This window comes from Hemitrygon akajei, chromosome 21 (genome assembly GCF_048418815.1).
Source record: "Hemitrygon akajei chromosome 21, sHemAka1.3, whole genome shotgun sequence".
NCBI classification, from domain to species: Eukaryota; Metazoa; Chordata; class Chondrichthyes; order Myliobatiformes; family Dasyatidae; genus Hemitrygon; species Hemitrygon akajei.
In genome coordinates, this window is record NC_133144.1 from 64,199,455 (window position 1) to 64,226,863 (window position 27,409).

The 27,409-nt window shown below is 45.0% G+C and overlaps 1 protein-coding gene across 11 annotated transcripts in view; it reads left to right on the forward strand.

Moving 5' to 3' along the window:
- zmiz1a (zinc finger, MIZ-type containing 1a) overlaps positions 1–27,409 on the forward strand; it is a 418,554-nt gene that overhangs the window by 323,980 nt on the left and 67,165 nt on the right. Inside the window, exon 1 of one of the 11 annotated variants that reach the window (XM_073025607.1) lies at positions 3,281–3,742. The exons of the other annotated variants lie outside the window; for them this stretch is intronic. The gene's annotated coding sequence lies outside the window, so the exon portion shown is untranslated. Of the gene's footprint in view, positions 1–3,280; positions 3,743–27,409 lie in introns of those variants that run through there. 11 annotated transcript variants of the gene reach the window in all.

Below are 27,409 nucleotides of genomic sequence, written 5' to 3' on the forward strand. Positions count from 1 at the left end.
CGGCAAAATGTGAAGGAATCTCTACGAACTCCTGCAGCCCCTGATGACCTGTGACTTCAGACTCTGAGGTCGATATGAGAGCTTCCTTCAGGAGAGTGAACCCAGGAAAGCATCCGCCCAGAGTACTAAGGACCCATGGTGATCCACAGGCTGGTGTGTCCACCAGTATCTTTAACCTCTCGCATTGGCTGTCTGAGATACCCACCTGCTTCAAGTATACCGGCAACCTGCCTCAATGACTTTGGTCCATTTGCACATACATCTACTGTAATGAAGTGCTTTGAGACATTGGTGATGAAACATATCAACTCCTGCCTGAGAGGTGACTTGGATCTGCTCCAGTTTGCCTCCCGGCACAACCGGTCCACAGCAGATGCCATTTCATTGGCTCTTCACTCATCCCTGGAACATCAGGATCGCATTTTGTGTGTATTGCTCAAGATTTGCAGCATCTGCAGAACGCTCTCTGCGATTGTTGGGGAAAGTGTGTGTGAGAAAGCTTGGTAGTGCACACCTCACAGTAAGTCATAATCATACAACACAGAAACAGACCATTCTGTCTAAATGGTCCATGTCAGCAGAGATGTCCTCTCAGTGAGTCCTATCTATCTATAATAAGAGAAAATATGCAGGTGCCAGAAATCCAGGCAACACATACAAAATGCTGAAGAATTCAGCGGGCCAGGCAGCATATATGGAAAAGAGTACAACCGACGTTTCGGGCCTAGACTCTTTGGCAGGACTGGAGAAAAAAGCTGAGGAGTAGATTTAAAAGGTGGAGTGGGGAGGGGAGAGAGAAGTACAAGGTGATTGGTGAAACCTGGAGGGGGAGGAATGAAGTAAAGAGCTGGGAAGTTGATTGGTGAAAGAGATATAGGCTGGGACTGGCCCTTTCAGCACAACAAGCCTCACCACCCAGCAACCCACCTATTTAACCCTAGCCTAATCAAGGAAGAATTTACAATACATGGTAGTGTAATGGTTAGCACAATGTTTTCCAGTACCAGTGACCTGGGTTTAATTGCCATTGCTGCCTGTGAGGAGTTTATACATTCTCCCCATGACCGCCTGTGTTTCCTCCGGGTGCTCCGGTTTCCTCCCACATTCCAAAGACGTACTACTTGGTAAGTTAATTGGTCATTGTAAGCTGTCCCATGATTAGGCTAGTGTTACACCAGGGGGATTCCTAGGCGGTTCGAAAGGGCTATTCTGTACTGTATCTCAACAAATAAATAGAATTAACCGGTACGTCTTTGGAATGTGGGAGGAAACCGGAACATCCAGATGAAACTCTGAGGAAGGAGCGTACAAACTGTTTACCAATGGTGTTGGACATGTGCTCCTAATAACATCGCCCAAAGCTGTAATAGCATTGCACTAACCACTACGCCACCATAGCACCCCGTTTGCAAGTGTTTGTTCCATATCATTCTCGACCTTTCCTTTTGATGTACCTACCCAGGTATCTTTTCAACGACACAAACTTGTGAAGTATTCCATATTTGGGAGCAGCATGGTCGCGTAGTGGCTAGTGTAACATTTTACACCACCAGTGATAGGCGTTCACTTCCCACCGCTGATGGGAGGTGTTTGTACACCCTCCCACGACTCTATGCATTTCCTCTGTGTGCTGCAGCTTCCTCCCACACTGCAAAAACGTACGTGCAGGCTAGTAGGGTTAACATGCTACGTTGGCGCCAGAAGCATTGGGACACTTGCGCACTGCCCCCAGCACATCCCCGGACTGTGGTGGTTATTGACGCAATTGATGCATTTCGCAGTATGTTTCAATGGGAGCACAGAACAGGGAGCAGTACAGCATAGGGACAGGACAACATTGGCCCACAAAGTTGTGCTAAACCAGCAAAAATGTAATTTTTTTTAAACCTAAAAACTAATCCCTGAGCTACCCAATATCCATATCCTGCCTTATTCTTCACATTCATGCACCTACCTAAATAATCTTAAAAGCCTCTAATGCATTTGCCTCTACCACCACACCAGGCAGCATCCACCACTCTCTGAGTAAAAAACTTAACCCTCACATCCCCCTTTGAACCTACCCCCTCTCACCTTCCATGCATGCCCTCTGGTATTAGACATTTCAGCCCTGGGAAAAAGATACCCCATCTACTCTATCAATGCCTCTCATAATCTTATAAACCTCTATCAGATCTCCCTCCAGCCTCTGCCGATCCAGAGAAAACAACCCAAGTTTGTTCAACTTCTCGTTATGGCACATGCGCTCTAATCCAGGCAGAATCTTAGTAAACCTCTTCTGCCTCCTCTCCAAAGCCTCAACGTCCTTCCTAAAGCTGGACACCCAGAGCTACATGAAATACTCCAGATGTGGCCTAAACAGCATAATGTAAAGTTGCAACATAAACAGTTAGTCAAGTGAAGTTAATCTTTTAAATGTTGCTTATGTACCTCATTCAGCCATTTCCTGTATAGAGTGGGTGTTAAAGTGTGGGGGGCATGCATGAGTGTGTAAGTGTGTACTGTATGTGGGAGTACACGTGTGTGTGTGAGAGTGAGAGATTTTGTATGGGGAATGAGTGTGTGCATTTGAGAAGAAATGCAAGTTGAAGTGAAATGCATGGTCGAGTGAGAGTGCGGGAGTGTGTGTCGGAGAGAGCACGGAAGTGTGTGTTGCACAGAGAAAGTGCAGGAATTCAGGCACAGGTGCAAGAGAGATTGTGTGTACGAGAAAGAGTGCATGTGTGCGTGATTGGGAATACATGTGTGTGCATGAGAGTCAGTGTACAAATGCATGTTGGAGTTAAGAGTGGAGGTGGTTGTGGTTAGAGCGAGTCTAGGAGTGAGCATGTGTGAGAGAGGGGGAAGCATTTGTGTGTATGTGGAGTGGGGTCTGTGGTGTGTGTGTGTGTGTGTGTAGGGAGGGCAGTGAGAGTGTGCGGAATGTTTCTGTGCTGGGGAGTGTGTGAGAGAGAGAAAGAGTGTGAGTGAGTGAGTGAGTGAGAGAGGTTACTTCTGTGAAGGAAGTGGTGGCTGCCACATGATAGTTTCAGGAAAGACTCCCACAACTGAACAGCGCAGCTTGCAATATGTCTTTTATTTTATCCAGTATTTTCTAACAGTTAGTAGTGGCAGCGTGCAATGAAACGCTCACACTGGCATGCACACAAAACACATTTTTAAAAAATCCACTAATATTCAGTGATGTGGAGGCTGTGCAATTGACTAGAGCTGCTGTAACCCCTCCTCCCTCCTCCACAATCCAGGCAACACACACATACACAAAAAGACTGCCTCTTCTAACTCTGCATATCAGACAGCCACCAGCATTGCCTAAATGCAGAGTCTTTTCTGTAGCCTAATTAGCATGGCTACTTTGATGGATTTAGACAACAGCACTCTGAAGGGGGAAAGCACCGCGTTAGGTGTTTTATCTTGCTAAATGCCCTGGGTTTCCTCCCTCCTTGTCCTGCTTGGTGATGCCTCAGTAATTCGGCGTGCACACTTGTGGCGGTTCCTGCCGACTGAATTGATCGGTGCTTGTGACTTTGGCTGGGCTCCAAGACGGTGCTCGCTTTGCTTTGTGAGGCGCATCACCCCTGCAGGAGTTTGAAATGTAAGCTGCCTGGATTTTTTTTTCCGCTTTTCCCTTCTGGCAAAGTGCCGTGGCTGCCCGTGTGATGTGTGTAGAGGGGAGAGGGAGATGGATCACTGCTAAACTGGAAGATCATCAGTAACAGCGTTCCTCCACTGAGCCTAACAGATAAGTGACTGCTTGATTTTTTTTCCTGATCGTGTTGGAGTGAGGGGGGGGGGGGTTGGTTGGAAGAGAAAGATTTCCTCTCACGCCCTCATTAGCACCTAGTGACTGCTTTTCCTTCTCATTTAAAGCAGTCTAGACATATTCCACAGCTAAATGCAACAGGATTTATGCCTGCCCCTGGCGCAATAAATGGCTGTCAAGTTTATTTGCAAAGGGGGTCTTGTTGAGTTTGATTCTGGCCCCATTGTCTAAGCCCGTTGGCATGGTTGTATTAGTGGGCTCCATCTGTGATTGGCTTTTCCAGGAAGCCAGGAGGCTGGCAATGAATAATTAATGTACATTGTGCAGGACAGAGAGAGAGAGAGAGAGAGAGGGAGGGAAGGAAGGAGAGAGAGAGAGAGAGAGGGAGCAGGCAGAGTGCTCTGAGAAGGCTGCCTCTGACTTCCTTTGTCCTCCTGAATTCGGTTGTGGGCACAGGCATGGTGGAGGTTGTGAGGAAGCACAGTCAGTGGGGTGGGGGTGGGTGAGGTGTAAAGGAACGACGAGGAGTGAACGTTGCAGTTTCGGCCTGGTGAAAGGAGCGAGTGTGCACGCTTTTTTTTTGTTTCTTCTTTCTCCTGGCAGGATTATGGGTAAGGTGGCGTGCTGTCAAGTGGAGCAGGCAGCAGGGAGAATTTTTTTTTAAAAACCAGATTACAACAGGAAAGTAGAACACATTTGCATATGATGGTTGCTCACTGCACTGCCTGGAGGCAAAAGATTCAGAGGAGGGGTTGGAAGTTGAAAGGGGCCCTGATTTTATAAGCCACTATCATGGTTGCTAAGGGGGTCCCATGGGGGAGAGAGAGAGAGAAAGGCTGAACCAGCCTTCTTTCCAGGGTTTCCTGCTTTATATTACCTGGGCCAAACCAAGGGAGCGTGCTTCGAGGTTGAAGTCAAGGGAGGCTTCTCGTTTTTAAACAGCGGTTCACAAGACCTGCGTGGTTTGTCTGCAGTGGCTTTCCATGAAACACATGAGGCAGGTATGGTGATGGTGCTGTTGACACTCAATCAAGGGGAGTTCTGCAAGCTGTAGAAGGGAATGGAGGTGCTTCCCCTGCTAATGGCTTCAGATCTTTCCAGGTGACTGAAATGGCCATTTACACCGAGGTGGAAGAACTGTGGCTCATTGGTTATTGGAACATTGGTAAACGAGACCATGTGGGTTTCTCTCAGATGGAGTCCCTACTGATGTGTGGACATCTACGGGGAACTGTTGTTATGAGGAACATGCTGGAAGAACTCAGAAACTCAGGCAGCATCTATAGAAATGAATAAACTGGCAACATTTCGGGCTGAGACCCTTTATCAAAGGAAGGGGAAGATGCTGAAGTAAAAAGATAAGGGGGAGGGGAAGGAGGAGAACCTAGATGGTGGTAGGTGAAACCAGGTGGATGGGGAAGATAAAGGGCTGTAGAAGAAGGAATTTGATCGGAGTGGAAAGTGGACCATAGGAGAAAGGGGAGAAGGAGGGGCACCAGAGGGAGGAGATAGGTGAGGAGAGGAGGTAAGAGGCCAGGGTGGAGAACAGAAGAAAGAAGAGAGAGGAAAAAAGCAAAAAAAAAGAAAATACCAGAAGCTGAAATCAATTTTCATGCTGTCATTTGGAGGCTCTCTATGAGATATTGCTCCTCTACCCTGAGAGTGGCCTCATCTTGACAGAAGAGGTTATTATGAGGGGCTTGGTAACCGGACAGGAGCCTGGTCTGTGTTTGATGAAGTTGTGGAAGAGTCTGTGCTGGTAATTAGTTGAAGAGGTCCATCATTTTCAACTGTGGCATTTGACAGTCGTTCTGACATTCAGATTGTTGCTGGTCTCGTTTGAGGCCCACGCAAACCATCAAGAGGAAGTGTGTACTGCTGGTGTGTGGGTGGCCAGCCTTCACTGTTGTTCACCCTGCCCACCTCTAATACAGGTCATGGGCAGCATTCAGGCTGGGGAAAAGTTTAAGCCCAACACTCAAGCATAAGAGCTTCTGCAGATGCTAGAGATTCAGAGTAACACACACAAAATGCTGGAGGAACTCAGCAGGTCAGGCAGCAGCCACAGAGGGGAATAAAGAGCCCTGGTGAAGGGTCTTGCCTGAAACATCGGGCCTTTATTCCTCCCCATAGATGCTGCACGACCTGCTGAGTTCCTCCAGCATTTTGTGTGTTACTCAAAACCAAAACTTGTCGGACTGAATTATACCGGTATTTCATTTGATTGTGCTGTGATTTTGGAAATCGCTGATCTGCAAGTTTCTATTCTCTGACACTTCTAACATGAAAAAAAATTTGCTGAAGTGTTTGTTATTGGAAGTTATTTGTGTTCCAACTTGTTCAGTTCTCTAAACTTGTCCTCACTCATCAACTTTGTACTCCTCATCAGTGTATACCTAGTTTCACTTTTATTTTGTATTTAAAGGTAGAAAGAACATAGACCAGTACCACACAGAAACAGACCCTATGGCCCACAATGCTGAGCTGAACCAATTAAATTAGTAATCAAATGCCAACTAAACAAATCTCTTCTGCCTACTCAATGTCCATATCCTTCCGTTTTCCTCACATCCATGTATCTATCTAAACGTCTCTTAAATGTCTGTAATGTATTTGCCTTTCCCAATACCCCACACAGTGCATTCCAGGCATCCACCACTCTGTGTGTGTGTGTGTGTGTGTGTGTAAAAAAAAAACCTGCCCCTCAACCTCCTTTGAAATTACCCCCCTCACCTTCAATGTATGTTCCCTAAGATGAGAGACGGTAAACAGCTCTTCTGCCCCAGTGAGCCTGTGCTGCTCAGTTACACCAATTACCCTACTTACCGGTATCTGGACTGTGGGAGGAAACCAGAGCACCCGGAGAAAACCTACACAGTCATGGGAAGAGTGTACCAAATCCTTACAGAGGGCAGTGGGAATTGAACCCGTGTCGCTCATCACTGGCACTGAGAAGCGTTACGCTACAATGCCAGGTTATTGTTAGTCAGATCACCTTCCAGATCTTCTGGAGTCAGATGCAGTAGCCCGAGCCTTATGTCTTTGGAATGGGGGAGGGAACTGGAGCACCAGGAGGAAGCCACATAGACCCAGAGAGAATGAATAAGCTCCTTCAAGTCGGCTTCTGACGCACCGTTGGGTCAGTGATTCTCTTTGGCCGCAAGGTAGCAGGAATCTTCTGCAAGCACTTGTGGGTGTCAGTTACTCCAAGTTGTGAGCTTTCCCATACCCCTGAGTCACGTAACCATACTCTGCTTCCCCAATTGGGTCTCTGTTGCCTAAGTTATGGAATTGAGGAATCACAACTGACCCAGGACTTCTCCATTTTCTTCCTAGCTTGGCCTACTGTTCAACTGCAACTTCAGCTAGTTTACATCAAAATCACCGACATATGTCATAAAATTTGTTGTTTTGTGGCAGCAGTGCAAGTGCAAGACATAAAGGTTATGGAAAGTTACAAGACTAAAATAGTGAAAAAGAGGGCAGGTTCATGGGCTGTTCAGAAATCTAGTAGTGGAGGGGAAGAAGCTCTTCCTAAATCAGTGTTTGTGGATCTTCAGGCTCCTGTTCCTCCTCCCCACTGGTATTAATGAGAAGAAGGCATGTCCCGGATGGTGAGGGTTCTTTGTAATGAATGCTGCTTTCCTGGGATACTTCCTCTAGAAGATGTTCCTAAAACATTGAGTGTAGGTCTCAGGCTCCTGGACCTCCTCCCTGATGGTAGTATTGTGAAGAGGGAAGATCCCTGATGGTGAGGGTCCTTCATGATGGAAGCAAATCAGCCAGAGCAGAAGGGAAGTGATGGGTAAGGGCAATGAGCTGATTGGTGAATGGAGGAATAATACAAAAATGATTAACAAAGTATGCTCGTGGGTTCATATCTCATTCAGAAATCTGATGGTGGAAAAGAAGAAGCTAATCCTAAATCTGTGAGTGTGGGCCTTCAATCTCCTCTCTGATGGTAGTAATGATGGGTGCCTCCTCCTTGAGGTATTGCCTCTTGACAATGTTCTCAATGGTGGAGCAGGTTGTGTCACGATGAACCTGGATGAGTGGGAAATCAAATATAAGAAAAGTTTTTGGATAAACTGGTAGGAGGTTTGGGGCTAATAACCATCGATATTTAAGACCATCAGAGATGAGTGGGATTATTCTGCCCTTTCTTTGCTTCCCTTCTCAGTGAAATAATTCAGGGGTTTGAGCCAGGCAAGGACACTTAATTGGCCCTAATTCAACCCTTCTTTCTCTCAATGCTAGTAAAGGCCAGAGAAACAATCCTGAGGCTATTCTGGCTACTAAGATCCTGGAATTCAGCTGGATCATTTGTATTTAAGTCCATTCCTCTTCCCCCCTTGCCCAGAGGTCTGACTGAGGAAAGTTATTGAGGAAGAGCAGAGGAAGCCTTGCTGTACATCTAACTCTTCCATTTTACATGCATGAAGTATGGAATGAAGAAAAATGTTTTAGAACATTGTATTCTACAGCATAGGATATGCCTATTGGCTCATGATATTGTGCCAACCTTTATTTAATTATTGATTGAGATACAATATGTAACAGGCCCTTCCAGCCCTTTGAATCTCACCGCCCAGCAACCCTCAATTTAATCCTAGCCTACTCACAGGACAAATTATAATGGCTATTTAATCAACTAACTGGTATATCTTTGGACTACGGGAAGAAACAGGAGCACAGAATTCCACACGGTCATGGGAAGAACATACAAACTCCTTACAGGTAGCAGCAGGAATAATCTGACCTCTCCCTCCTACATATCCCTCCACTTTTCAATCATTCATGCGCCTATTTAAGAGTTTATCAAATGCTGCTACCTCTACCAGCACTCCTGGCAGGGTGTTCCATGCACCCACCACTCTCGGTGTAAAATAAAATCTACCTCTGACATCCGCCTTATACTTTATTTCAATCACCCTAAAATTACACCGCCTCAAATTAGCCATTTCCTCCCTGGGTTTAAAGAAAAGTCTGGTTACACTGAGCCAGTCGATCGCCAGTTACATCAGTTAAGGAATTGGAGTGGAAGCAAGTCCTTCTTGTCAAAGTCAAAAGTCAAAGTAAATTTATTATTAAAGTACATATATGTCACCATATACAACTATGAGATTCAATTTCTTGCAGGCATTTACAGGAAGATAAAGAAATACAGTAGAATTTACAAAAAACTATCCATAAAGAGGGGCAACAATCGGTGTGCAAAAGAAGAGAAACTGTGTGAATAAAAAATAAGTAATACTGAGAACATGAGTTGTAGAGACATTCAAAGTGAGTCTGTAGGTTGCAAAATCAGTTTAGAAGTTTGAAATCAGAGTGATGTTATCCGCATTGGTTTTGGTGCCCGATGATTGTCGGGTAATAACTGTTCTTGAACCTGGTGGTGTGTGACCTGAAGCGTCTGGACCTCCTGACTGGCAGTGGTAAGAAGAGGGCATGGTGGGGGTCTTTGATGATGGGTGCTGCTTTCTTGTGGCAGAACTCCTTGAAAAGTGCTTAATGTTGAGTAGGGCTTTTCCTGTGATGGGCTGGCTATATCTATCAAAGTTGACCATTACAGCCCATAATGTCTTCATGGTGTCCCTTAGTTCATTCAAAGAGTCCACTGCCCTGAGCTGTCAGTCTTATGTCTCATTCCCTGCTGAACTCTGGCTGAGGTACAGTGAGTAAAGCCCCTGCTTCTCAGCACCAGAGAGTCAGTCGGGTGCAACCCTGACCTTGGGTGCTCTCTGTGTGGAGTTCGCATGTTCATCCTGTGACCGCGTGAGTTTTCTCCCGGCTGCTCTGGTTTCCTCCCACATTCCAGAAACGTGCAGGATTGGCAAGTTATCTGATCGCTGTGAAGTCTAAATTAGCAACGGAATCTGAGGCGCATTGATTCGTGTAAATGGGTTTTGTAGATGGTGCGGACTCAGTGGGCCAAGGTTCTGTGACTCTGACCCTCATTTCTGTAGCACTTAAGCAGCTTGTGCTGAAGTAAACAGGAAGTTGACACTCTGTAAACAGGAAACAGGAAATTTACATAAATAAAAATGGAGAAAAAAGCACTTGTCCAGTCTATCTGAAACTGGTGAAGGATCCATATCGGCTGAGCGTCATGCTATCTATTCTGCTTTTCCAGGACAGACAAATGTGGCGTTTGCATTAACAACCAACAGTCTCAGATGTGTAGGGGCCTCTGGTGAGTGTCGTTATCCTTCCAGCACCAACATAGTATGCCTACAATGTTAAACAATACCCAGCCAGTGTACAAGACAGACACAACAATAACAAAGCAAACCCCTTCATGAGCCATGCCCACCCCCCACACACACACACACACACACCCATCGGGCATCACTGGCCTTCATCCTCTGGCTCACCAGCAATGGACCCTGACCACGGGGATCAAGGATCGTCATCTTCAGCCCCTGTCAACTTGACCTCAGTCAAAAGAGATTGCTGAAGTCTGACATCCAGACCTGTCCTACACAGACCTCTGACCCCGGGACTCACTGAGCTCAGTGGGGTCACTGGCCCTTGCCCTTGGGGCCTGTTGTCCACAGTCCCTGACCACAGAGATCTTTGGACTTCATCCTTAGCACCTGCCAACCTGACCTCTGTCCTCGGGGATAGCTGGAGTCCAACATCCAGACCTGTCGACTGACCGTGGGCCTCTGGACCTGCCCCACAAGAATCTCTGACCCCATTACTTACTAACCTCGGACAAAGTGGGGGAAATTACTGGCCCTCATATTTGGTGCCTGCAGGCTTGTGTCCCTGATCATGGGGATCATTGGCTGACCCAGCCTCTGTCCTGGGGGTTAGCCAGTTCAAAACCACTGGAACTCATTCCAGGGAGCAGCTGTGCATTAACAGAGAGGAAGTGAATACCTGAAAGAAACAAGATGTCATTCGTGGGAATTGCAGAGAGGTGCTAGTCACTATCGGCCAGAGAGCGGAAAGCTGGAAGAGAGTAAAAAGCAGCACAAATTGTTCCACTGTCCACGTGGTCAGCTATTCTCTTCAACACTTCAAAAGGCATGACTTGCAAGCAGCACTTTGAAATGTTGGTAGGATTAAAATTAAAATCCTCTCTACCGAGTGGATCTTGGTGATCCCAAACATCAGGAACTAATTTCCTACAGCAGTAACTAACTTTTGAAAATAGGGTGGCACATTAGTGTAATGCTTTTCAGCAGCAGTAACCCAGGTTTAATTCCCACCGCTGCCTGTAAGGAGTTTGTACGTTCTCCCTCGTGACTGTGTAAGTTTCCTCCGGGTGCTCTGGTTTCCTCCCACATCCTAAAGACATATAGGTTAGGGCAGGGGTTCTCAACCTTTTTTATGACATAGACCCCTACCATTAACCAGGGGTTCCTGGGAGCCTTGTTTGGATGCCCCTGGGTTATGGTTAGGAGGTTAATTGGTCACGTGGGTGTAATTGGGCAGAATGGGTTCATTGGGCTGGAAGGGCCTGTTATTGTGCTGTGTCTCTAAATAAAAAAACATTTTTAAAAATGGTAGTTCAGTTAACTGTAAAGTACTTTGGGGCATTTAAGATCATGAAAGGTGTCACACAAATGTCATTTCAGGCAAAGAAAACAAAAAAGGGACCAAGTACTGTATTTACAGAAACACTTGGATAGGGCAGTTGAATGCTGAAAAAATGAAGATCTGTGTGGGAAGGGTGGGGTTAGATCTTACAATATGTTTTGGTTGGCACAACATTTTGAGCTGAAGGGGTTGACTGAGCTGTCATGTTCCACGTTCAATGTAATTGGTGGATGGGATTCACGACGTTGCTTCAAGAGCTGACGTAGATCAGATTGGATGAAATGCATCCATTTCTATTGTGGGAAAATATAAAAACAAGTCGAACATGAGAGGTGGAATATCTTGAAAATCCTGATGTAGATTAGGTAGCAGGAGACTCGAGTAAAGTTGATGGGCTCATGAGAGATTAAATTACAGCAAACAGTGCATGGAACGCCCTCCCAGGCGTGGTGGTAGTGGCAGATACGTTAAGGACATTTAATAGACCAAGATTGACACATGGATGATGAAAGGTTTGCAAAGCACACTATAGCTATTGGACGATTCTTAATACTCAGATGTTTGGCTTAATAGAAGGGGGCATAATTTTAAGGTGATTGGAGGAAAGTTATAGATAGAATATCAGAGGTAGGTTTTTTACACCGAGAGTGGTGGGTGTTTGGAATGCATTGCCAGGGGTGGTGGTAAAGGCAGATACATTAGGGACGTTTAAGAAACTCTTAGATAGGCACATGGATGAAAGAAAAAGGAAGGGTAATGTGAGAGGGAAGGTTTAGATTGATCTTAGAGTAGATTAAATTATCAACATTACAGTGTGGGCCCATGTGCCTGCACCATGCTGTAGTGTTCTATGTTCTATTCTAATTGCAGGAAGCAGCTATTTTTAACAAGCAAATGTTAAAAATATTTTTACATCAGCGGCCCTTGGAAAGAGGAAGTGTAGATGTATGCTTCAGCAGCAATATTGGGCTGACCATAGTCTCAAAAACCCTCAGTGATATGGTGAAAATATTACCTACACACAGAATGAGTCGTTTATTGTGGAAGGCCTTATCTAAATTTAAGGGTGAATCAAAGGAACCTTGCTGAATTGCAGACAGGGCAGTCTGAATAGCAGAAATGTCATACTGATTTTCTTATCGTGGTAATTTACAAAAGGTTTATATGTATCCATGGAGGAAAATATTTTAACTTCCATGAACCCTTTAAGTACTTTTATAAAACCAAACGAGGTTCATTAGAATGATCCTGGGAATGTGAGAGATTTTAATGGGTTCTTCTAGATTTCTTGTTTGTGGCTGCCTGTAAGGAGCAGAATCTCATGTATAATGTTTACATACTTTGATAATAAATATGCTTAGAACTTTGTAAGAGTTAACATGAGGAGTGATTGATGTCTCTGGGCCTGTACTTGCTGGATTTTAGAAAAATGAGGGGGAATCTCATTGAAACCTATAGAATATTGAAAGGCCTGAATAGAGTGGATGTGAAGAGGATGTTTTCTTATAGAGAGTGAGTCTAGGACCAGAGGGAACAGCCTCAGATTAGAAGGACATCCCTTTAGAATAGAGATAAGGAGGTATTTCTTTAGCCAGAAAGTGGTGAGTCTGTGGAATTCACAGATGGGTATAGAGGTACATTTAAAGCATGGGTTGATAGGTTCTTGATTATTAAGGGCATCAAAAGTTACAGTGAGAAGGCAGGAGAATGAGATTGAGAGGGATAATAAATCAGCTATGATGGAATGGCGGAGCAGACTAGATGGGCCAAGTGGCCTAATTCTGCTCCTATGTCTTGTGGTCCTCCAGAATTTATTCAGTTTCTGCTTAAATGTATCTTTAATATTTTGCCTTGTGTTCTCTATAATGGCTGAGAGTCTCCAGCCAGGATGCTTTGCTTCAAGCCCTCAGGCCTCATCTAATCTTGGAATATAGGCAGTGTAAGTTCTCAGAATGACACTGGTCTCAGAAGGGTTAAATCAGAAGGAGAACATTTCCTTGTCCTTACAATCTATGTTGCACCTCATTGTTCACTTGCACTGCACCTTCCCTGTAATGTAGCAATTTATTCTGCATTCTGTTATCATTTTCCCTTGTTGTGATGAAATAATCAATGTGGACAGAACACAAAACGGAAGTTTTTCTCTGCACTTCAATACGTGATAATGGCGATCACAGATGGAGGTTCAATTCCCGCTGTTGTTATCTCGTTACCAATATGTTTATACCCAGCTGCCGCACACTGGATTTTTCTTTTGCCCTATTCTCTGTAAACTCCAGAGACTGTTATATATGAAAATCCCAGGAGATCAGTAGTTTCTGAAATACTCAAACCACTTCATCTGGCACCAACTATCATTCCATGGTCATAGTCAATTTGATCACACTTCCCCATTCTGATGTTTGGTCTGAACAACAACTGAACCTCTTGACCATGTCTGCATGCTTTTATGCATTGAGTTGCTGCCACATGATTGGCTGATATTAGCATTAATGAGCAGGTGTACAGTGGCCACTGAGTGTATATTTTTTAGGGTAATTAGTATTTTTATGTATTGCACTGTACTGCTGCCACAAAACAACATTTCACCATGTACAGTGTGTCAGTGATAGTGATACAAAATTAAGTTCTTGATCAACTAGAGCTTTGGAGTTCTCTGTGTGCCACTGAGAGGGGAGACAGTTTCAGTTTTGATCTCATCAGCATTGCAATATTTTGCAGCTCAGTTTGTTGCTCAGGACTTGAACCCACAGCCTTCTGACTCAGAGGAAATTAGCAGAACCCACAGACCCACAGCTGACATTAGATCATGACTGTTCTGAATCATAACTCCATTATTAGGCTGGGAAGATTCTTCCACCTGGCCTGTCTGCCGATTTGTAAGGTATTGAAAAAAGACCTTTTACATCTGCAGCTTCAAGCTCAATCTTCATTAACTTTTTTTTCCTTTTGTAAACTTTAACTCCCCCTTAATTCCAGTGAATTTTTAGGATGAAAATCACTTTGAGAGGAGAGAGTTTGTGGTGGCCAGGATGGTTGCTCACTGGATGTGGGGCAACACCAGTTTTGATTGTTCACTGTAAGATGAGGATCATTTGGGATGATAAACACAAAAGATTCTGCAGATTCTGAAGATCCAGAGTAACACACACAAAATGCTGGAGGAACTCAGCAGATCAGGCAGCATCAATGGCGGGGCATAAACAGTCGATGTTTTGGGCCAAGACCCTTTATCAGGACTGAGAAGGAAGGGAGAAAAAGATGGAGGAAGGCGAAGCATTACAACCTTAGAAGGCGATAGGTGAGGGGGAAGGTAGGTGGAAAGGAGATGAGTGGAAAAGGTAAAGGGCTGGAAAAGTAGGAATCTGATAGGAGAGGGAGTGGACCATGGGAGAAAGGGAAGGAGGGGCACCAGGAGGAGGTGATGGCAGGAGAGGAGAAGTAGTAAGAGGGGAGTTGGGTAGCGAATGGAAGAAGTAGGGGGAGGGGGGAATGTACCGTTAGATATAGAAATCAATGTTCATACTGTTAGGTTGGTGGCTACCCAGAATGAATATGAGGTGTTGCTCCTCTAACCTGAGAGTGGCCTCATCATGGCATGAGAAAAGGCCAGGGACCAATAAGTTGGAATAGGAATGGGGATTGGAAGTAAAAAGAGTGACCTCCAGGAAATAAGTCAGGTGTATGTGTATAAAAGTTGTGAAGTCACAGTGTGACAGGACGCTGATGAAGTCATCCTTGGAGTATTGCATTCAGTTCTAGTTGCCTTTCAATGGCAAGCATGTTATTAAACTTGAAAGAGTGCCGAATAGATTTACAAGGACGTTGCCAGGACTTGAGGGCTGAGTGAGAAGGATAGGTAGGGCAGGTGCAGGAAGCAGGGCTTTGGGTTCTTGGATCATTGAGATCTCTTCTGGGGAAGGTATGACCTGTACAAAAGTGATGGGTTGCACCTGAACCCGAGAGGGCCCAATAGTCTTGCGGGCAAGTTTGTTAACGCTGTTGGGGAGGTTTTAAGCTAATTTGGAGGGGGGTGGGAACTGCAGTGAAGGGACTCAGGATTGATCGGATGGTAAAAAAGCAAAGATAGCGTGCATTCAGACTGTCAGGAAAATCAGGCAGATGATGACAAAATTGTAGCCAGCAGTGCAATAGGGATGTAGAATCAAAAAGAGTAGCGAATAGAGTAGTCAAAGTGTTATATCTCAATGCACAGAGTAGAAGAAATAGGGTGGATGATCTTGTTGCACAATTAGAAATTGCCAGGTATGATGTTGTGGCCATCACTGAATCATGGTTGTAGTTGGGAACTGAATGTCCAAGATTACATGTTGTATCAGAGGGATAGGAAGGTAGGCAGAGGGGGTGGTGTGGCTCTGCAGGTAAAGAATGGCATCAAATCAGTAGAAAGATGTGACATAAGATCAGAAGGTGTTGAATCCTTGTGGGTTGAGTGAAGAAACTACAAGGGAAAAAGGATCCTGATGGCAGTTATATACAGGCCTCCCAGCGGTAGCTGGGAAATGGACCACAAATTACAACAGGAAATGGAAAAGGCGAGTCAAAGGGGCAATGTTATGATTGTCATGGGAGACTTCCACACGCAGGTCAATTGGGAACATCAGGTTGGTAATGGATCTCAAGAGAGTGAGTTTATTGAATGTCTACGAGATGGCTTTTTAGAGCAGTTTGCCACTGAGACATCTAGGGGGATCAGCTGTACTGGATTGGGTGTTAAGTAATGAACTGTAGGTGATCAGGGAGCTTGAGGTAAAAGAACCCTTAGGAGAGAGTAATCACAATATGATTGAGTTCAACTTGAAATTTGATAGGGAGAAAGTAAAGTCTGACATAGCAGTATTTCAGTGGCATAAGGGAAATTACAGTGGTACGAGAGAGGAGTTGGCCAGAGTAAATTGGAAGGAAATGCTGGGAGGGCAGCAGAGCAGCAATGGCGTGAGCTTCTGGGAAAAATGAGGGAGGCCCAGGATAGATACATACCAAAAATACAGAAACACTCAAATGGCAAAATAGTACAACCATGGGCATTAAGGGAAGTCAAAGCTAATGTAAAAGCAAAAGAGAGGGCAATGCAAAAATTAGTGGGAAGACAGAGGATTGGAAAGCTTTTAAAAACCTACAGAGAGCAACTAAAAGAATCATTAGGAGGGAAAAGATGAACTATGAAAGCAAGCTAGTTTAATATCAAAGATGATAGTAATAGGTTTTTCAAGTATGTAAAGAATAAAAGAGAGATGAAAATGTATATAGTTCTGTAAGAAAATGAGGCCGGAGAAATAATAATGGGGGACAAGGAAATGGCAGATGAACTAGGTGAGTATTTTGCATCAGTCTTCACTGTGGAGGACACTAGCAGTGTGCCAGATATTGAAGGGTGTGAGGAAAGAGAAGTGAGTGCAGTTACTATTACAAGGGAGAAGGTGCTCAAAAAGCTGAAAGACCTAAGGGTACATAAGTCACCCAGACCTGATGAACTGCACCTTAGGGTTCTAAGAAAGGTAGCAGTAGAAATTATGGAGACATTAGTAATGATCTTTCAAAAATCATTGGACTCTGGCATGGTGCCAGAGAACTGGAAAATTGCAAATGTCATTCCACCCTTTAAGAAAGGAGGAAGGCGGCAGAGAGGAAATTATAGACCAGTTAGCCTGACTTCAATGGTTGGAAAGATGTTGGAGTCAATTGCTAAGGATGAAGTTATGGAGAACTTGGTGACACAGGACAAGATAGGACAAAGTCAGCATTGTTTCCTTAAAGGAAAATCTTGCCTGATGAGCCTAGTGGAATTCTTTGAAGAGATTACAAGTCAGATAGATAAGAGGATGCAGTGGATGTCGTATATTCGGACTTTCCCCTATTATGGCAGGCAGAGGTAGGGTAGATAATCAGACCTTTACCAAGTGCAGAAATGTCAAATACTCAAAGACATGAGAGTAACTTGAGAGGGAAAGTTTAAGCAAGATGTGGAAAACCAATTTTCTGCGCTGCCAGCAGAAGTGGTGGAACCAGGAATGATAGCAACATTTAATTAGAGAAGCTGTTTCTGAGAGTTTGAGTGTGTATCTTCAGGCTTCTATACCACCTCCTCGATGGTAGCAATGAGAAGAGAGCATGCCTTTGGTGATGGGTGTCCTTAATGACTTTTTTGAGGCATTTGAAAATGGCCTCAATGCTGGGGAGGCTACTGCCTATGATGGAGCTGGTTGAGCTTGCAACTTCCTGCAGCTTTTTCTGATCCTGTGCAGTGGCCCCTCCATACCCAAAGGTATGGATATGGAAGTAACTTAACTTCTTTTGCCCATGTGCTCAGCACAGACATCGTCAGTCAAACAGCCTGTTCCTACTTTCCTGTCCCTGGATCAATGATCAAAGTCTCCGGATGAGAGTGCAATGACTTAACGACGAAGCTGTCAGATCACAGCATGGACAACCCTGGAGGCTGGAGAAAGTGAACGGGGGAACTGAGCTGGGCATGACTGAAATATGTTGTTCTTGTAGAGTGTACAGTGACCTTCCTCAGCCTCGTTCCTCTTGGCTGGAATGAACAGGGAAAAAAGGAGGCTGATAGGTTGGCAGAGGGCCAGCCCTGCCTAATTTTTAAAACACTGAATCATCTGAGCAAAATGGTTTAGTTTCGGTCAAAGTGATGACTGGTTTAAAAGTAAAGTCAGAGAGCAAAGAACAGAAGATTTGCATTTCACTTCCCTTTCAGATAGTTCCAGCACACTCACGGCCAATGAAAATCACAGACTCGAGGCACCAGTGAAAATTCCTCTTCGGCCTTAGTGTTATGGGTTCTTTTACATTTAACTGTGTGAGCAGCTACGCCCTCTCTCCCCATTTGAGTAACATCCCTTTCTCAAAGATGACACATTAAAAGCTGCTCCACAAGCTAACCGCTTACGGGATAATGCAACAGCACAGTACACACTGGAGGAAGGAGTGGCGCAGTGGGTAGAACTGCTGCCTCATCGTTTCAGAGAGCTGGGTTCAATCCTGACCACAGGTGCTGTGTGTGGGTGTGCGTGCGTGGGCAATGTCACCATGTCGATTTCTACCAGGTACACTAGTTTCTTCCCACATCCCAAAGGCACGAGTAAGTGTGTATGTGAGTGATGGAATCTGGGGGGAAATGATGGAAGCAGTAGTCTGTGGATGTGTAGTGGAGAATATATTGACTGGCTGCGTTATGGCCTGGTATGGGAACACCAATCCATTTGGATGGAAAATCCTACTGAAGGTAGTGGAATTGGCCCAGTCCATCACGGGTAAAGCCGTCCCGACTTTTGAGCGCATCTACACAGAGCACTGTCATAGGAAAGCAGCGTCCATCATCAGCGATCCCTACCACCCAGGCCATGGTCTTTTCTAAACACAAAGTACACTGCAGACGCTGGGGTCAAAGCAACACATACAACATGCTGGAGGAACTCAGCAGGTCGGGCAGCATCCGTGGAAACGAGCAGTCAACGTTTCGGGTCGAGACCCTTCGTCAGGACTGAAGGGGGGGCAGGGGCCCTATAAAGAAGGTGGGGGGAGGGTGGGAATGAGAAGGCTGGTAGGTGCCAGGTGAAAAACCAATCGGAGGAAAGATAAAGGGGTGGGTAAGGGGATAGGCAGGAAAGGTGAAGAAGGAATGTAAGGGGAAAGCACTATGGGTAGTAGAACAAGGCAGAATCATGAGCGAGGTGATAGGCAGCTGGAGGAGGAGGCAAAGTGAAACTGGGATGGGGGAAGGGAGAGGGAGGGAATTACCGGAAGTTGGAGAATTCAATGTTCATGCCGAGGAGCTGGAGACTACCCAGACGGTGTATGAGGTGTTGCTCCTCCAACCTGAGTCAACCATGATGAGGCCAAATTCAGGTTGCACGGATGCTGCCCGACCTGCTGAGTTCCTCTAGCGTGTTGTACGTGTTGCCATGCTCTTTTCTCACTGCTGTCATCAGGTAGAAGGCACAGGAGCCTCAGGACTCACGCCACCAGGTTCAGGAAGAGTTACTCCCCCTCAATCATCAGGCTCTTGAACAGAAGGGGATAACTACACATCTATAAAGACATTCCTTCAACCAATGATCTCACTTTAAGGACTGTCTCATTGTCTCACATTCTCATTATTTATTGCTATTTATTTACTTATATTTGCATTTGCACAGTTTGTTGTCTTCTGGTTGATCTTACATTGATCCTGTTATAGTTACTATTCTATAGATTTGCTGAGGATGCCACAGGATAATCAGTCTGAGGGTTGTATGTGGTGGCATATTTGAATTTTGAGAATAAAATGGGATTATGGTAAGAAATGGGTGGTTGTTGGTTAGCTGGGTGTGATGGAAAGCGCTTGATAAATGTACTCCTTACACACACGTTCACTCACACAAAAACCTAATGATTGTGAGTATGGTAATGGAGAACGAGCAGGATGTGAGGCAGTGCGTGTGTGTGAGGGGTATGTTTACTGAGTGCTGTCCATCACACATGGACGGCTTGGGTCAAGGGGCCTGTTTGGCTGCAGTGTTGCTCTGTGACTCTGTAAGTCACCACTGGAGGCTGACCGGTGGGATCTCCACGGAGTGTATTCCAAGCTTTTCAGTGAGGAAGCACTGAGAAACGTTACTAAAGCACAGGAGGAGGCCATTACACCCAGCCGGTCAACAAACCATCCAGTGCTAAACCTTCGCTGTTCTGGCTTCTTTCCGCTTAATCTTCCAGACCTGATGAAGGGTCTCAGCCCAAAATGTCGACTGTAGATGCTGCCTGATCTGCTGAATTCCTCCAGGGCAGTGCGGTATCGTCGCGGTTAGTGAGACACTGTTAGTGCTCGGGGTGTTGGAGTTCAGAGTTCAATTCCGATGTTTGTATGTCCTCCCCGTGGAACGCATGAGTTTTCTCTGGGTGCCCTTGTTTCCTCCCAGTCAAAAGACGTACCAGGTAGGGTAATTGATCATTGTTAATTGTCTTCTGATTAGGCCAAGATTAATCAGGTGTTTTGGTGCAGAAGGGCTCAAAGGGCCTATTCCAGATTGTATCTCAATAAACAATAAATAAATAAATTTTGTGTGCATTACTCAGTTCCTCCATCCCCCTGCAAATTCCCCCATTACGACAGATGACATCTGCTCTCTAGGGAGACATCACAGAGCGGCTTCTCTGGCTCTACTGAAACCTCTTCAAGCAGGCAGGGCACAAGTTGTCAAGTCTCCTGACAGGGAAGGCTTCAGACCAAACAACATGTGCCCAACAATCCGGGTCTGTGAACTTGCAAGTCACAGAATTAGAGGCGGGGCAGCATTTCTCACAGGGAGCTGGCCTTGCTGCAGATGGCCTCTGTCGCTGTGCGCGTCACAGGCACGTTGCTGACTGGGAAAATAATAACAGGAAATTGATTAGGCTATGACGTGGCATCGTGGGTGGTGATTTTGGTCTGTGGGATGTTCAGTATTTCATAAATGCCATATGTATTCAAATCTTTGCACACTAATTTCATGAGGCACTTGACTGGAGACAACTTGGAGAAGTGCTGGTGTCCCGCTTCCAAGGAAAGGTGTTGATGAATGTTATGGATATCTTAAGCTATTAGGTTGCTGGGTTATTTTTACATTCAAGAATTAGACCATCAAGTTGTTTTAACCAAATGGTATTGGAATGATGCCCCACTGCCCTTATAACCTGTATGTCATTTCCTTCTGGTTCCTAAACTCATTCCCTCTATTCCATGGTCACAGACCCATTTATCAGATTCTTCCTTCCTCTTTCTTCAGGATGTTGCCAGAGCTTGAACTATTGAGTTCCAGGGAAAAGTTGAGCAGGTTGGGACTTCTTTCATTGGACCAGAGGAGAATAAGAAGTGATCTTATAATGTTCAAAGTAGATCTGTTCTCAAAGTATGCATAAATTGTACAACCTTGAGATCATCTCCTTACAGGCAGCCGCAAAGCAAGAAACATGAACAAACCAAAGTTTTTAAAAAAGGCCAATACCAAATGTGCAGACAGAAAGAAACACAGACAAAATCGTGCAAACAATAAAAGGAAGGGACAGCATTCAAAACAAAAGTGAGTCTATAAGCCTGAAGCCCGGAGCAGCCAGAGTAGGCCCACAGCCTCAGCCTCAGTTCCTCACACAGCAGGGCAAATTGCCGTGAGGCTCACAGACGTGAAGCGTGGAGCAGCCGGAGCAGTCCCTCAGCCTCATTGCTGCAGAGAGAGGAGTAAGTGTTGCAGAAGAGCGAGCTGAATCAGCCTGATTCTCGCCTCTGGTCCCAAGGTGGAGAGAATCATAAAGAATATAGATAGAATCAGTGCACATATTCAGGGAATCAAGAACTAGGGGGCATAGAGTGAGAGGGGAAAGATTTAATAGGGACAACCAGAGAGTGCTCAGTCTGTAGAATGAACTGCCTAAGGAAGTGGTTGAGGCAGTTACATTAACAGCAGCTGAAATGCAGTAGCTCAGTTAGGAGAGCGTGAACCTGAAGATCCAAGGGTCCCTAGTTTCAATTCTGGTGGGGAGCCATTTCCTTTGATAGCGTATTGGTTGGCGCGACGCTATTACAGCTCAGAGCTCTGGAGTTCAATTCTGGTGTAAGATATTCTTCCTGTGTGCTCATGAGTTTCGTCCAGATGCTCTGGTTTCCTCCCACCATCCAAAGACATACAGGTTCATAGGTTAATTGGTCATTGTGAATAGGCTCTACCTAAATAGGTGGGTTGCTGGGCAGTACAGCTTGTTAGACCGTAAAAATGAGCAACATTTAAAAGTTCAGCAAACACAAGAAGATCTGCAGATGCTGGAAATCCAAGGCAACACACACAAAATGCTGGAGGAACTCAGCAGGCCCGGCAGCATCTATGGAAATGAATAAACAGTCAACATTTCGGGCCAAGACCCTTCATCAGGACTCATGAATCCTCATTGGTCCCAGTGAAGGGTCTCGATCCAAAGTGTTGACTAGGAGGTTGTGAGTTACAAGTGGCAAGTAGGACTAGCTCAGTTGGGAAGCAGGCAGCCAGAAGGACTGTTTCCAGGTTGTATGACTCTGTGACTTTATTAAAAAAAAAATCAGTACTGTTGGAAACAAGGTGCATGTCATATGTGTTTCCACCACAGGCTGAGGCATTGTGAACTACAAGGCTGAACAAGTTTGAACAGGCCCTTTGCAGGAGTCTCAGTACGTTCTCCCTGTGGAGGTTCTCCCTGGGTGCTCCTGTTTCCTCTGACAGTCCAAGGCCATAGCAGGTAGATTAATTGGTTATTGTAAATTGTCCTGTGATTAGGTTAGGGTTATGCGGTTGCTGGGGTGGCACCGCTCAAAGGTGCAGGAGGGCCTACTTTACGCTGCATCACTAACAAATAATGGCCACTGGCAGTGTGTGTGAGAGCAACAATTTTAATGCTTTGTTGATGACAATTGCAGAGAGTAATCAAATCCTAAATAGGTTTGAAGATCAGGTATAACAGACATCCCACCCTGCAAAAAAATCATTTCAGGGAGGTAGCACCCCCATCCCCCCGGTCGACCTCCAAGGGTGTATGTAATACTTTGTTTAGTGATTTTGTCTAAATCTGTAAACCAACTTGGGTATATGCGGAAAATGTGACATTAAAATATGTACTTATCGTGGAGCCAGTTTTTTTTATTCTATTATAACTTTAAGCAAGTCTACAGGGAGTTTGGCCTCATCACGTAGGACATCAATAGAGTAGCTCCTCAGCAGCTAGCCAGCTTGTTTAAATAACATTAGCTATGCAAATGAATGAATGACACCTGTTAAATTCACCTCAACATGTCTTTTACATTTTAACCCACCATGGGCAATAGAAAAGTCACTGTTGCAAACAGTCCAGCGAGCAACACTGTCATTATTTTTGACCCCTATTAAGCAGGAGCACACTTTAGGGGGTGAAGTACGTTTTATTTTTTTTGGAACACTCCGCCATGGCGCAGCAGGACAGTAAACTGAACGGATGGACAATGAAAGAGAGAGAGAGAGAGAAAGAGGTCGACTGTAAAGCCCGCCCACAGAGAAGATTGATAGGTCTACTTAGCACAAAGAGAGACCAATCAGGATGCTCCCTCTCACTCTCGCTCTTCCTCTCCCTCTCCAAAAAATCAATATTCTATATAATTTGCAGGCATCAGGGAGCCGCTATCAATATGCAGGAGATTCCCGGAACTTCCGGGAGAGGTGGGATGTCTGGGTATATTGACGAAGGGTCTCAGTCGTAAACGTCGACTGTTAATTCCTCTCCATACCCACTGCCTAACCTGCTGAGTTCCTCTAGCATTTTGAGTGTGTTGCTCTGGATTTCCATCATCTCCAGAATCTCTTGTGTTTAGGTATAAAGGGAGAAAGTTTTAAAGTGGTAATTATATTAATATGCATCCAGTTAGAATGAAGGAATTGCTTTTCGTGAGAAACAGAATAATTAGACCCCACCCAAAGCTTCAAAATGACATGTGCAACTAGGAGCTAGATTCACTGGCCCTGTTTTTGGTACGTTGCTTTGGGTGTCGTGTGAGAACTTCTTTCCCAGTTTGCTGTAAAGAAAAACCAAGCTTCAAACTGCACCTTGGTTGTGACTGTAGAAAACCTTGGCGAGGCCACATTTGGAGTATTGTTTGTAATTCTGCTCATCACATTACAAGAAGGTGCAGTGGAGGTTCACCGGGATGCTGCTTGGGTTAGAGAGGATTAGCTATAAGGAGAGAGAGGTTCAACAAACTTGGCTTGTTTTTTCTGGAGCGTTGGGGGCTGGGGTGGGATGGGGGCAACCCGATAGAAGCATCTAAAATCATGAGAAGCAAAATATTTCTTTAGCGATATGGCATGGAGTAGGCCCTTCTGGCCCTTCAAGCCATACTAGCCCAGCAGCTGGCAACCCCAATGAACCCAACCTAATCATAGGATGATTTACAATGAACAATTCACCTACCCGGTGTGTAGGAGGAAACCAGAGCACCCGGGGAATACCCATGCATTCCACAGGGAGGACGTACAAAATCCTTACAGAACTGTGCCGGAATTAAACTCTAAACTCCAAAATGCCTCGAGCTGTAATACCTTCACACCAACCGTTATGGTATTGTGGCACCCTGGATAGAAATGTCAAACACTCAAAGGTATGGGTGTTATTTGCCAGGGGAGGGGGAGTTTAAATGAGATGCAAGGCAAGTTTTTTTCTATTTGTGGTTGGAACACTCTGCCAGGGGAATTGGTGGAAGTGACAGCAACATTTAATGGACATTTATACAAACCGAAAGGATATGGATCATGTACAGGCGGAAGGATCCTAGTTTTTATTTGCCATCATATTCAGTACAGGCATTGGGGGCTGAAGGGCCTGGTCAGTGTTCATATCCAGCGAGACTCGGTGGCCAAAGCCATGTCTGTGAGTCCTCTGGGGGAGACAGGCCACAGACATGTCTGTGAATCCTTAAGCATGCTGAAGGCCAAAGAAGACAGCCTGTCCTGGTGTCAGAGGTCTGTGTATGTGCAGGGGTGTGGTCAGTGGAACAGAGGGAGGAACATTTAAACTCTACAACTTGGGGTTGTTAAAGGTTGAATTACCTCACATTTTCCTCTTTCAGTCATCCATTTCTGCGGTTGAGAGAAAAACTGCAGATGCAGGAAATGTTCAGTAAGTCCATCAACATCTGGATAGCATCTTGAAGAAGCATCTTGACATACTGGACAGGGCCTCCATAGTGATTTACAAGGATGACACCAAAGATGTGGGAATGTACTACAGGAAGACATAAAAAGAAATTAAAACAGTATTTTTCTCTTGAGGAGCAAAGGTTGAAAGGTGGCCTAATAGAGGTCTTAAAATGATGGAAGGGTTTGATAGAATGGATTTAGGAAGGATGTTTCTATTTGAATGAAAGACGATAACTGGAAGCTGGCAGTCACAAGATACAGGAGGAACTCAGCAGGTCAGGCAGTTGTACATTGCTCTGGATTTCCAGAACTCTTATGTTTATAGAAGGTGTCAGTATAGACAGACACCAGGAAAACAAATGGAGAATTCAGAGAAGATCTCGTTACCAAAAGAGTGCTGAGGGTTCTATGTTGCAGAGGCTAATCCATCAAGTATTAACAAGGACAAATGGCATCCTGTTTCAGGGGCGGCATGCTAGCATAGTGGTTAGCACACATTATACAGTACCAGTGACTCGGGTTCAATTCCTGCCGCTGCCTGTAAGGAATTTGTATGTTCTACCTGTGACCATGTGGGTTTCCTCCGGGTATTCATGTTTCTTCCCACAGTCCAAGGACGTTACCAGTTGCTAGGCTAATTGGTCATTGTAAATTGTCCCGTGATTAGGCTAGGATTAAATCGGGGGATTGCTGGGTAGCACGGCCAGAAGGGCCTGTTTCACACATTTTCTCAGTAAATAGATAAAATGTGGAGCTCAGCACAACAGGTCAGGCCGGTGGGTAGTTGAATTTAAGAGGAGGATAAACAACTCTGTTAGGGAGAAGGAAATTGAGAAAATCTGTTCTTAGGAAGGGGTCTTCAATCTGAAGTAATAACTTGGGTTGCTTCCTGACCTGCTGAGTATTGCAGTATTCTCAGATTTAGTCTTGAGACTAACTTGACAACTGATAGAATTGAATGAGGAGAGGAGGGAGGGGCATGGGCTCTTTGGGCTGAAAATCCTGTGTCTATGATTCTGTGAACTTCAAAATCAGAATCAGGTTTATTATCACTGGCACATATTGTGAAATTTGTCCAAAGTTGGCCAAACCAGAGGTGGAAATCATTGTGCTAGGAGGAGTCTGCCGTTGACTGAGGGAGCGAAGTGTTTCATTTGACAAAACCTACAAAATTCAAACAATTACATATGTTCAATATATGAAATGCTGAAACACGTGGTTTTTATGAGAGAAACAGGTCCCAGATCTGTCCTTCTGCAGATACAGTCCAACCTGCTGAGTGCTTCCAATATTTTCTGGTTTTATCTCAGCTCAGCCAGGCTCATTTATTTTATATTTTATATTTAATTGGTTAAACTTCCAGCAACTTTGCTGATCATCTACAGTTTACTGTCTATATCCTTTCCTTTTAACTCGCAGTTCAATGGCACTTTAAACCTGGAGCAGGAGAAGTTCTGATAACCCGCTTACACCTAGAGTCCTAACAGTCCAAAATGTCGACAGTTCCTTCCCCCCCAGACAGGTGCTGTTCCATTCGCTGAGTTCCTTCAGCAGACTGATTGTTGCTCGAGATCAGGGGTTCCCAACCCGGGGTCCAAGGATCGCCTTGCCTAATGGTGTTGGTCCATGGCATAAGAAAGGTTGGGAACCCATGCTTTAGATTCTGCAATGTCTTGTGTCTCCGCCCTAACAGTTCCAAATGTTAGAGGCCATATTGGACGCCCAGGCTTCTAAAGACAGATCCTGGTTCTCCTCCAATTCAGTGGTTGGGTGTGTGGATTTCTGCCTAAGAGATGTCCATGGACCCAAAAGACTTTAGCCAACTGCCGGCTGTTGAATCATTGTCATGGAGTATTAGCAAAGAGTGCAGAGGAGATTTACAAGGCTGTTGCCTGGATTGGAGGGAACACCTTACCAGAATAAGTTGAGTGAACTTGACCTTTTCTCTTTGGAACGGTGGAGGATGAGAGGTGACCTGGTGGAGGTGTGGTGGATGGTGAGGGGCATTGATTGTGTGGTTGGCCAGAGGCTTTTTCCCAGGGCTAGAATGACTAACACGAGGGGACATAGTTTTAAGGTGCTTGGAAGCAGGTACAAGGGGGATGTCAGAGGTAAGTTTTTCACACAGAGGGTGGTGGGTGTGTGGAATGCACTGCCAGTGACAGTGGTAGAGATGGATACAATAAGGATTTTTAAGAGACTCTTAGATAGCTACATGAAGCTTAGAAAAATAGAGGGCTATGTGGTAGGGAAATTTCAAAGCAGTTTCTAGAGTAGGTTACATGGTCAGCACAACATTGCGGGCCAAAGGGCCTGTAATGAGCTGTAGATTTCTATGTTCTATAAACAAATAAATAATAGTTAAAATTAAGGAAATAGTGAAAAAATAGAAATGAAAAAGTACTGAGGTAGTGTTAAT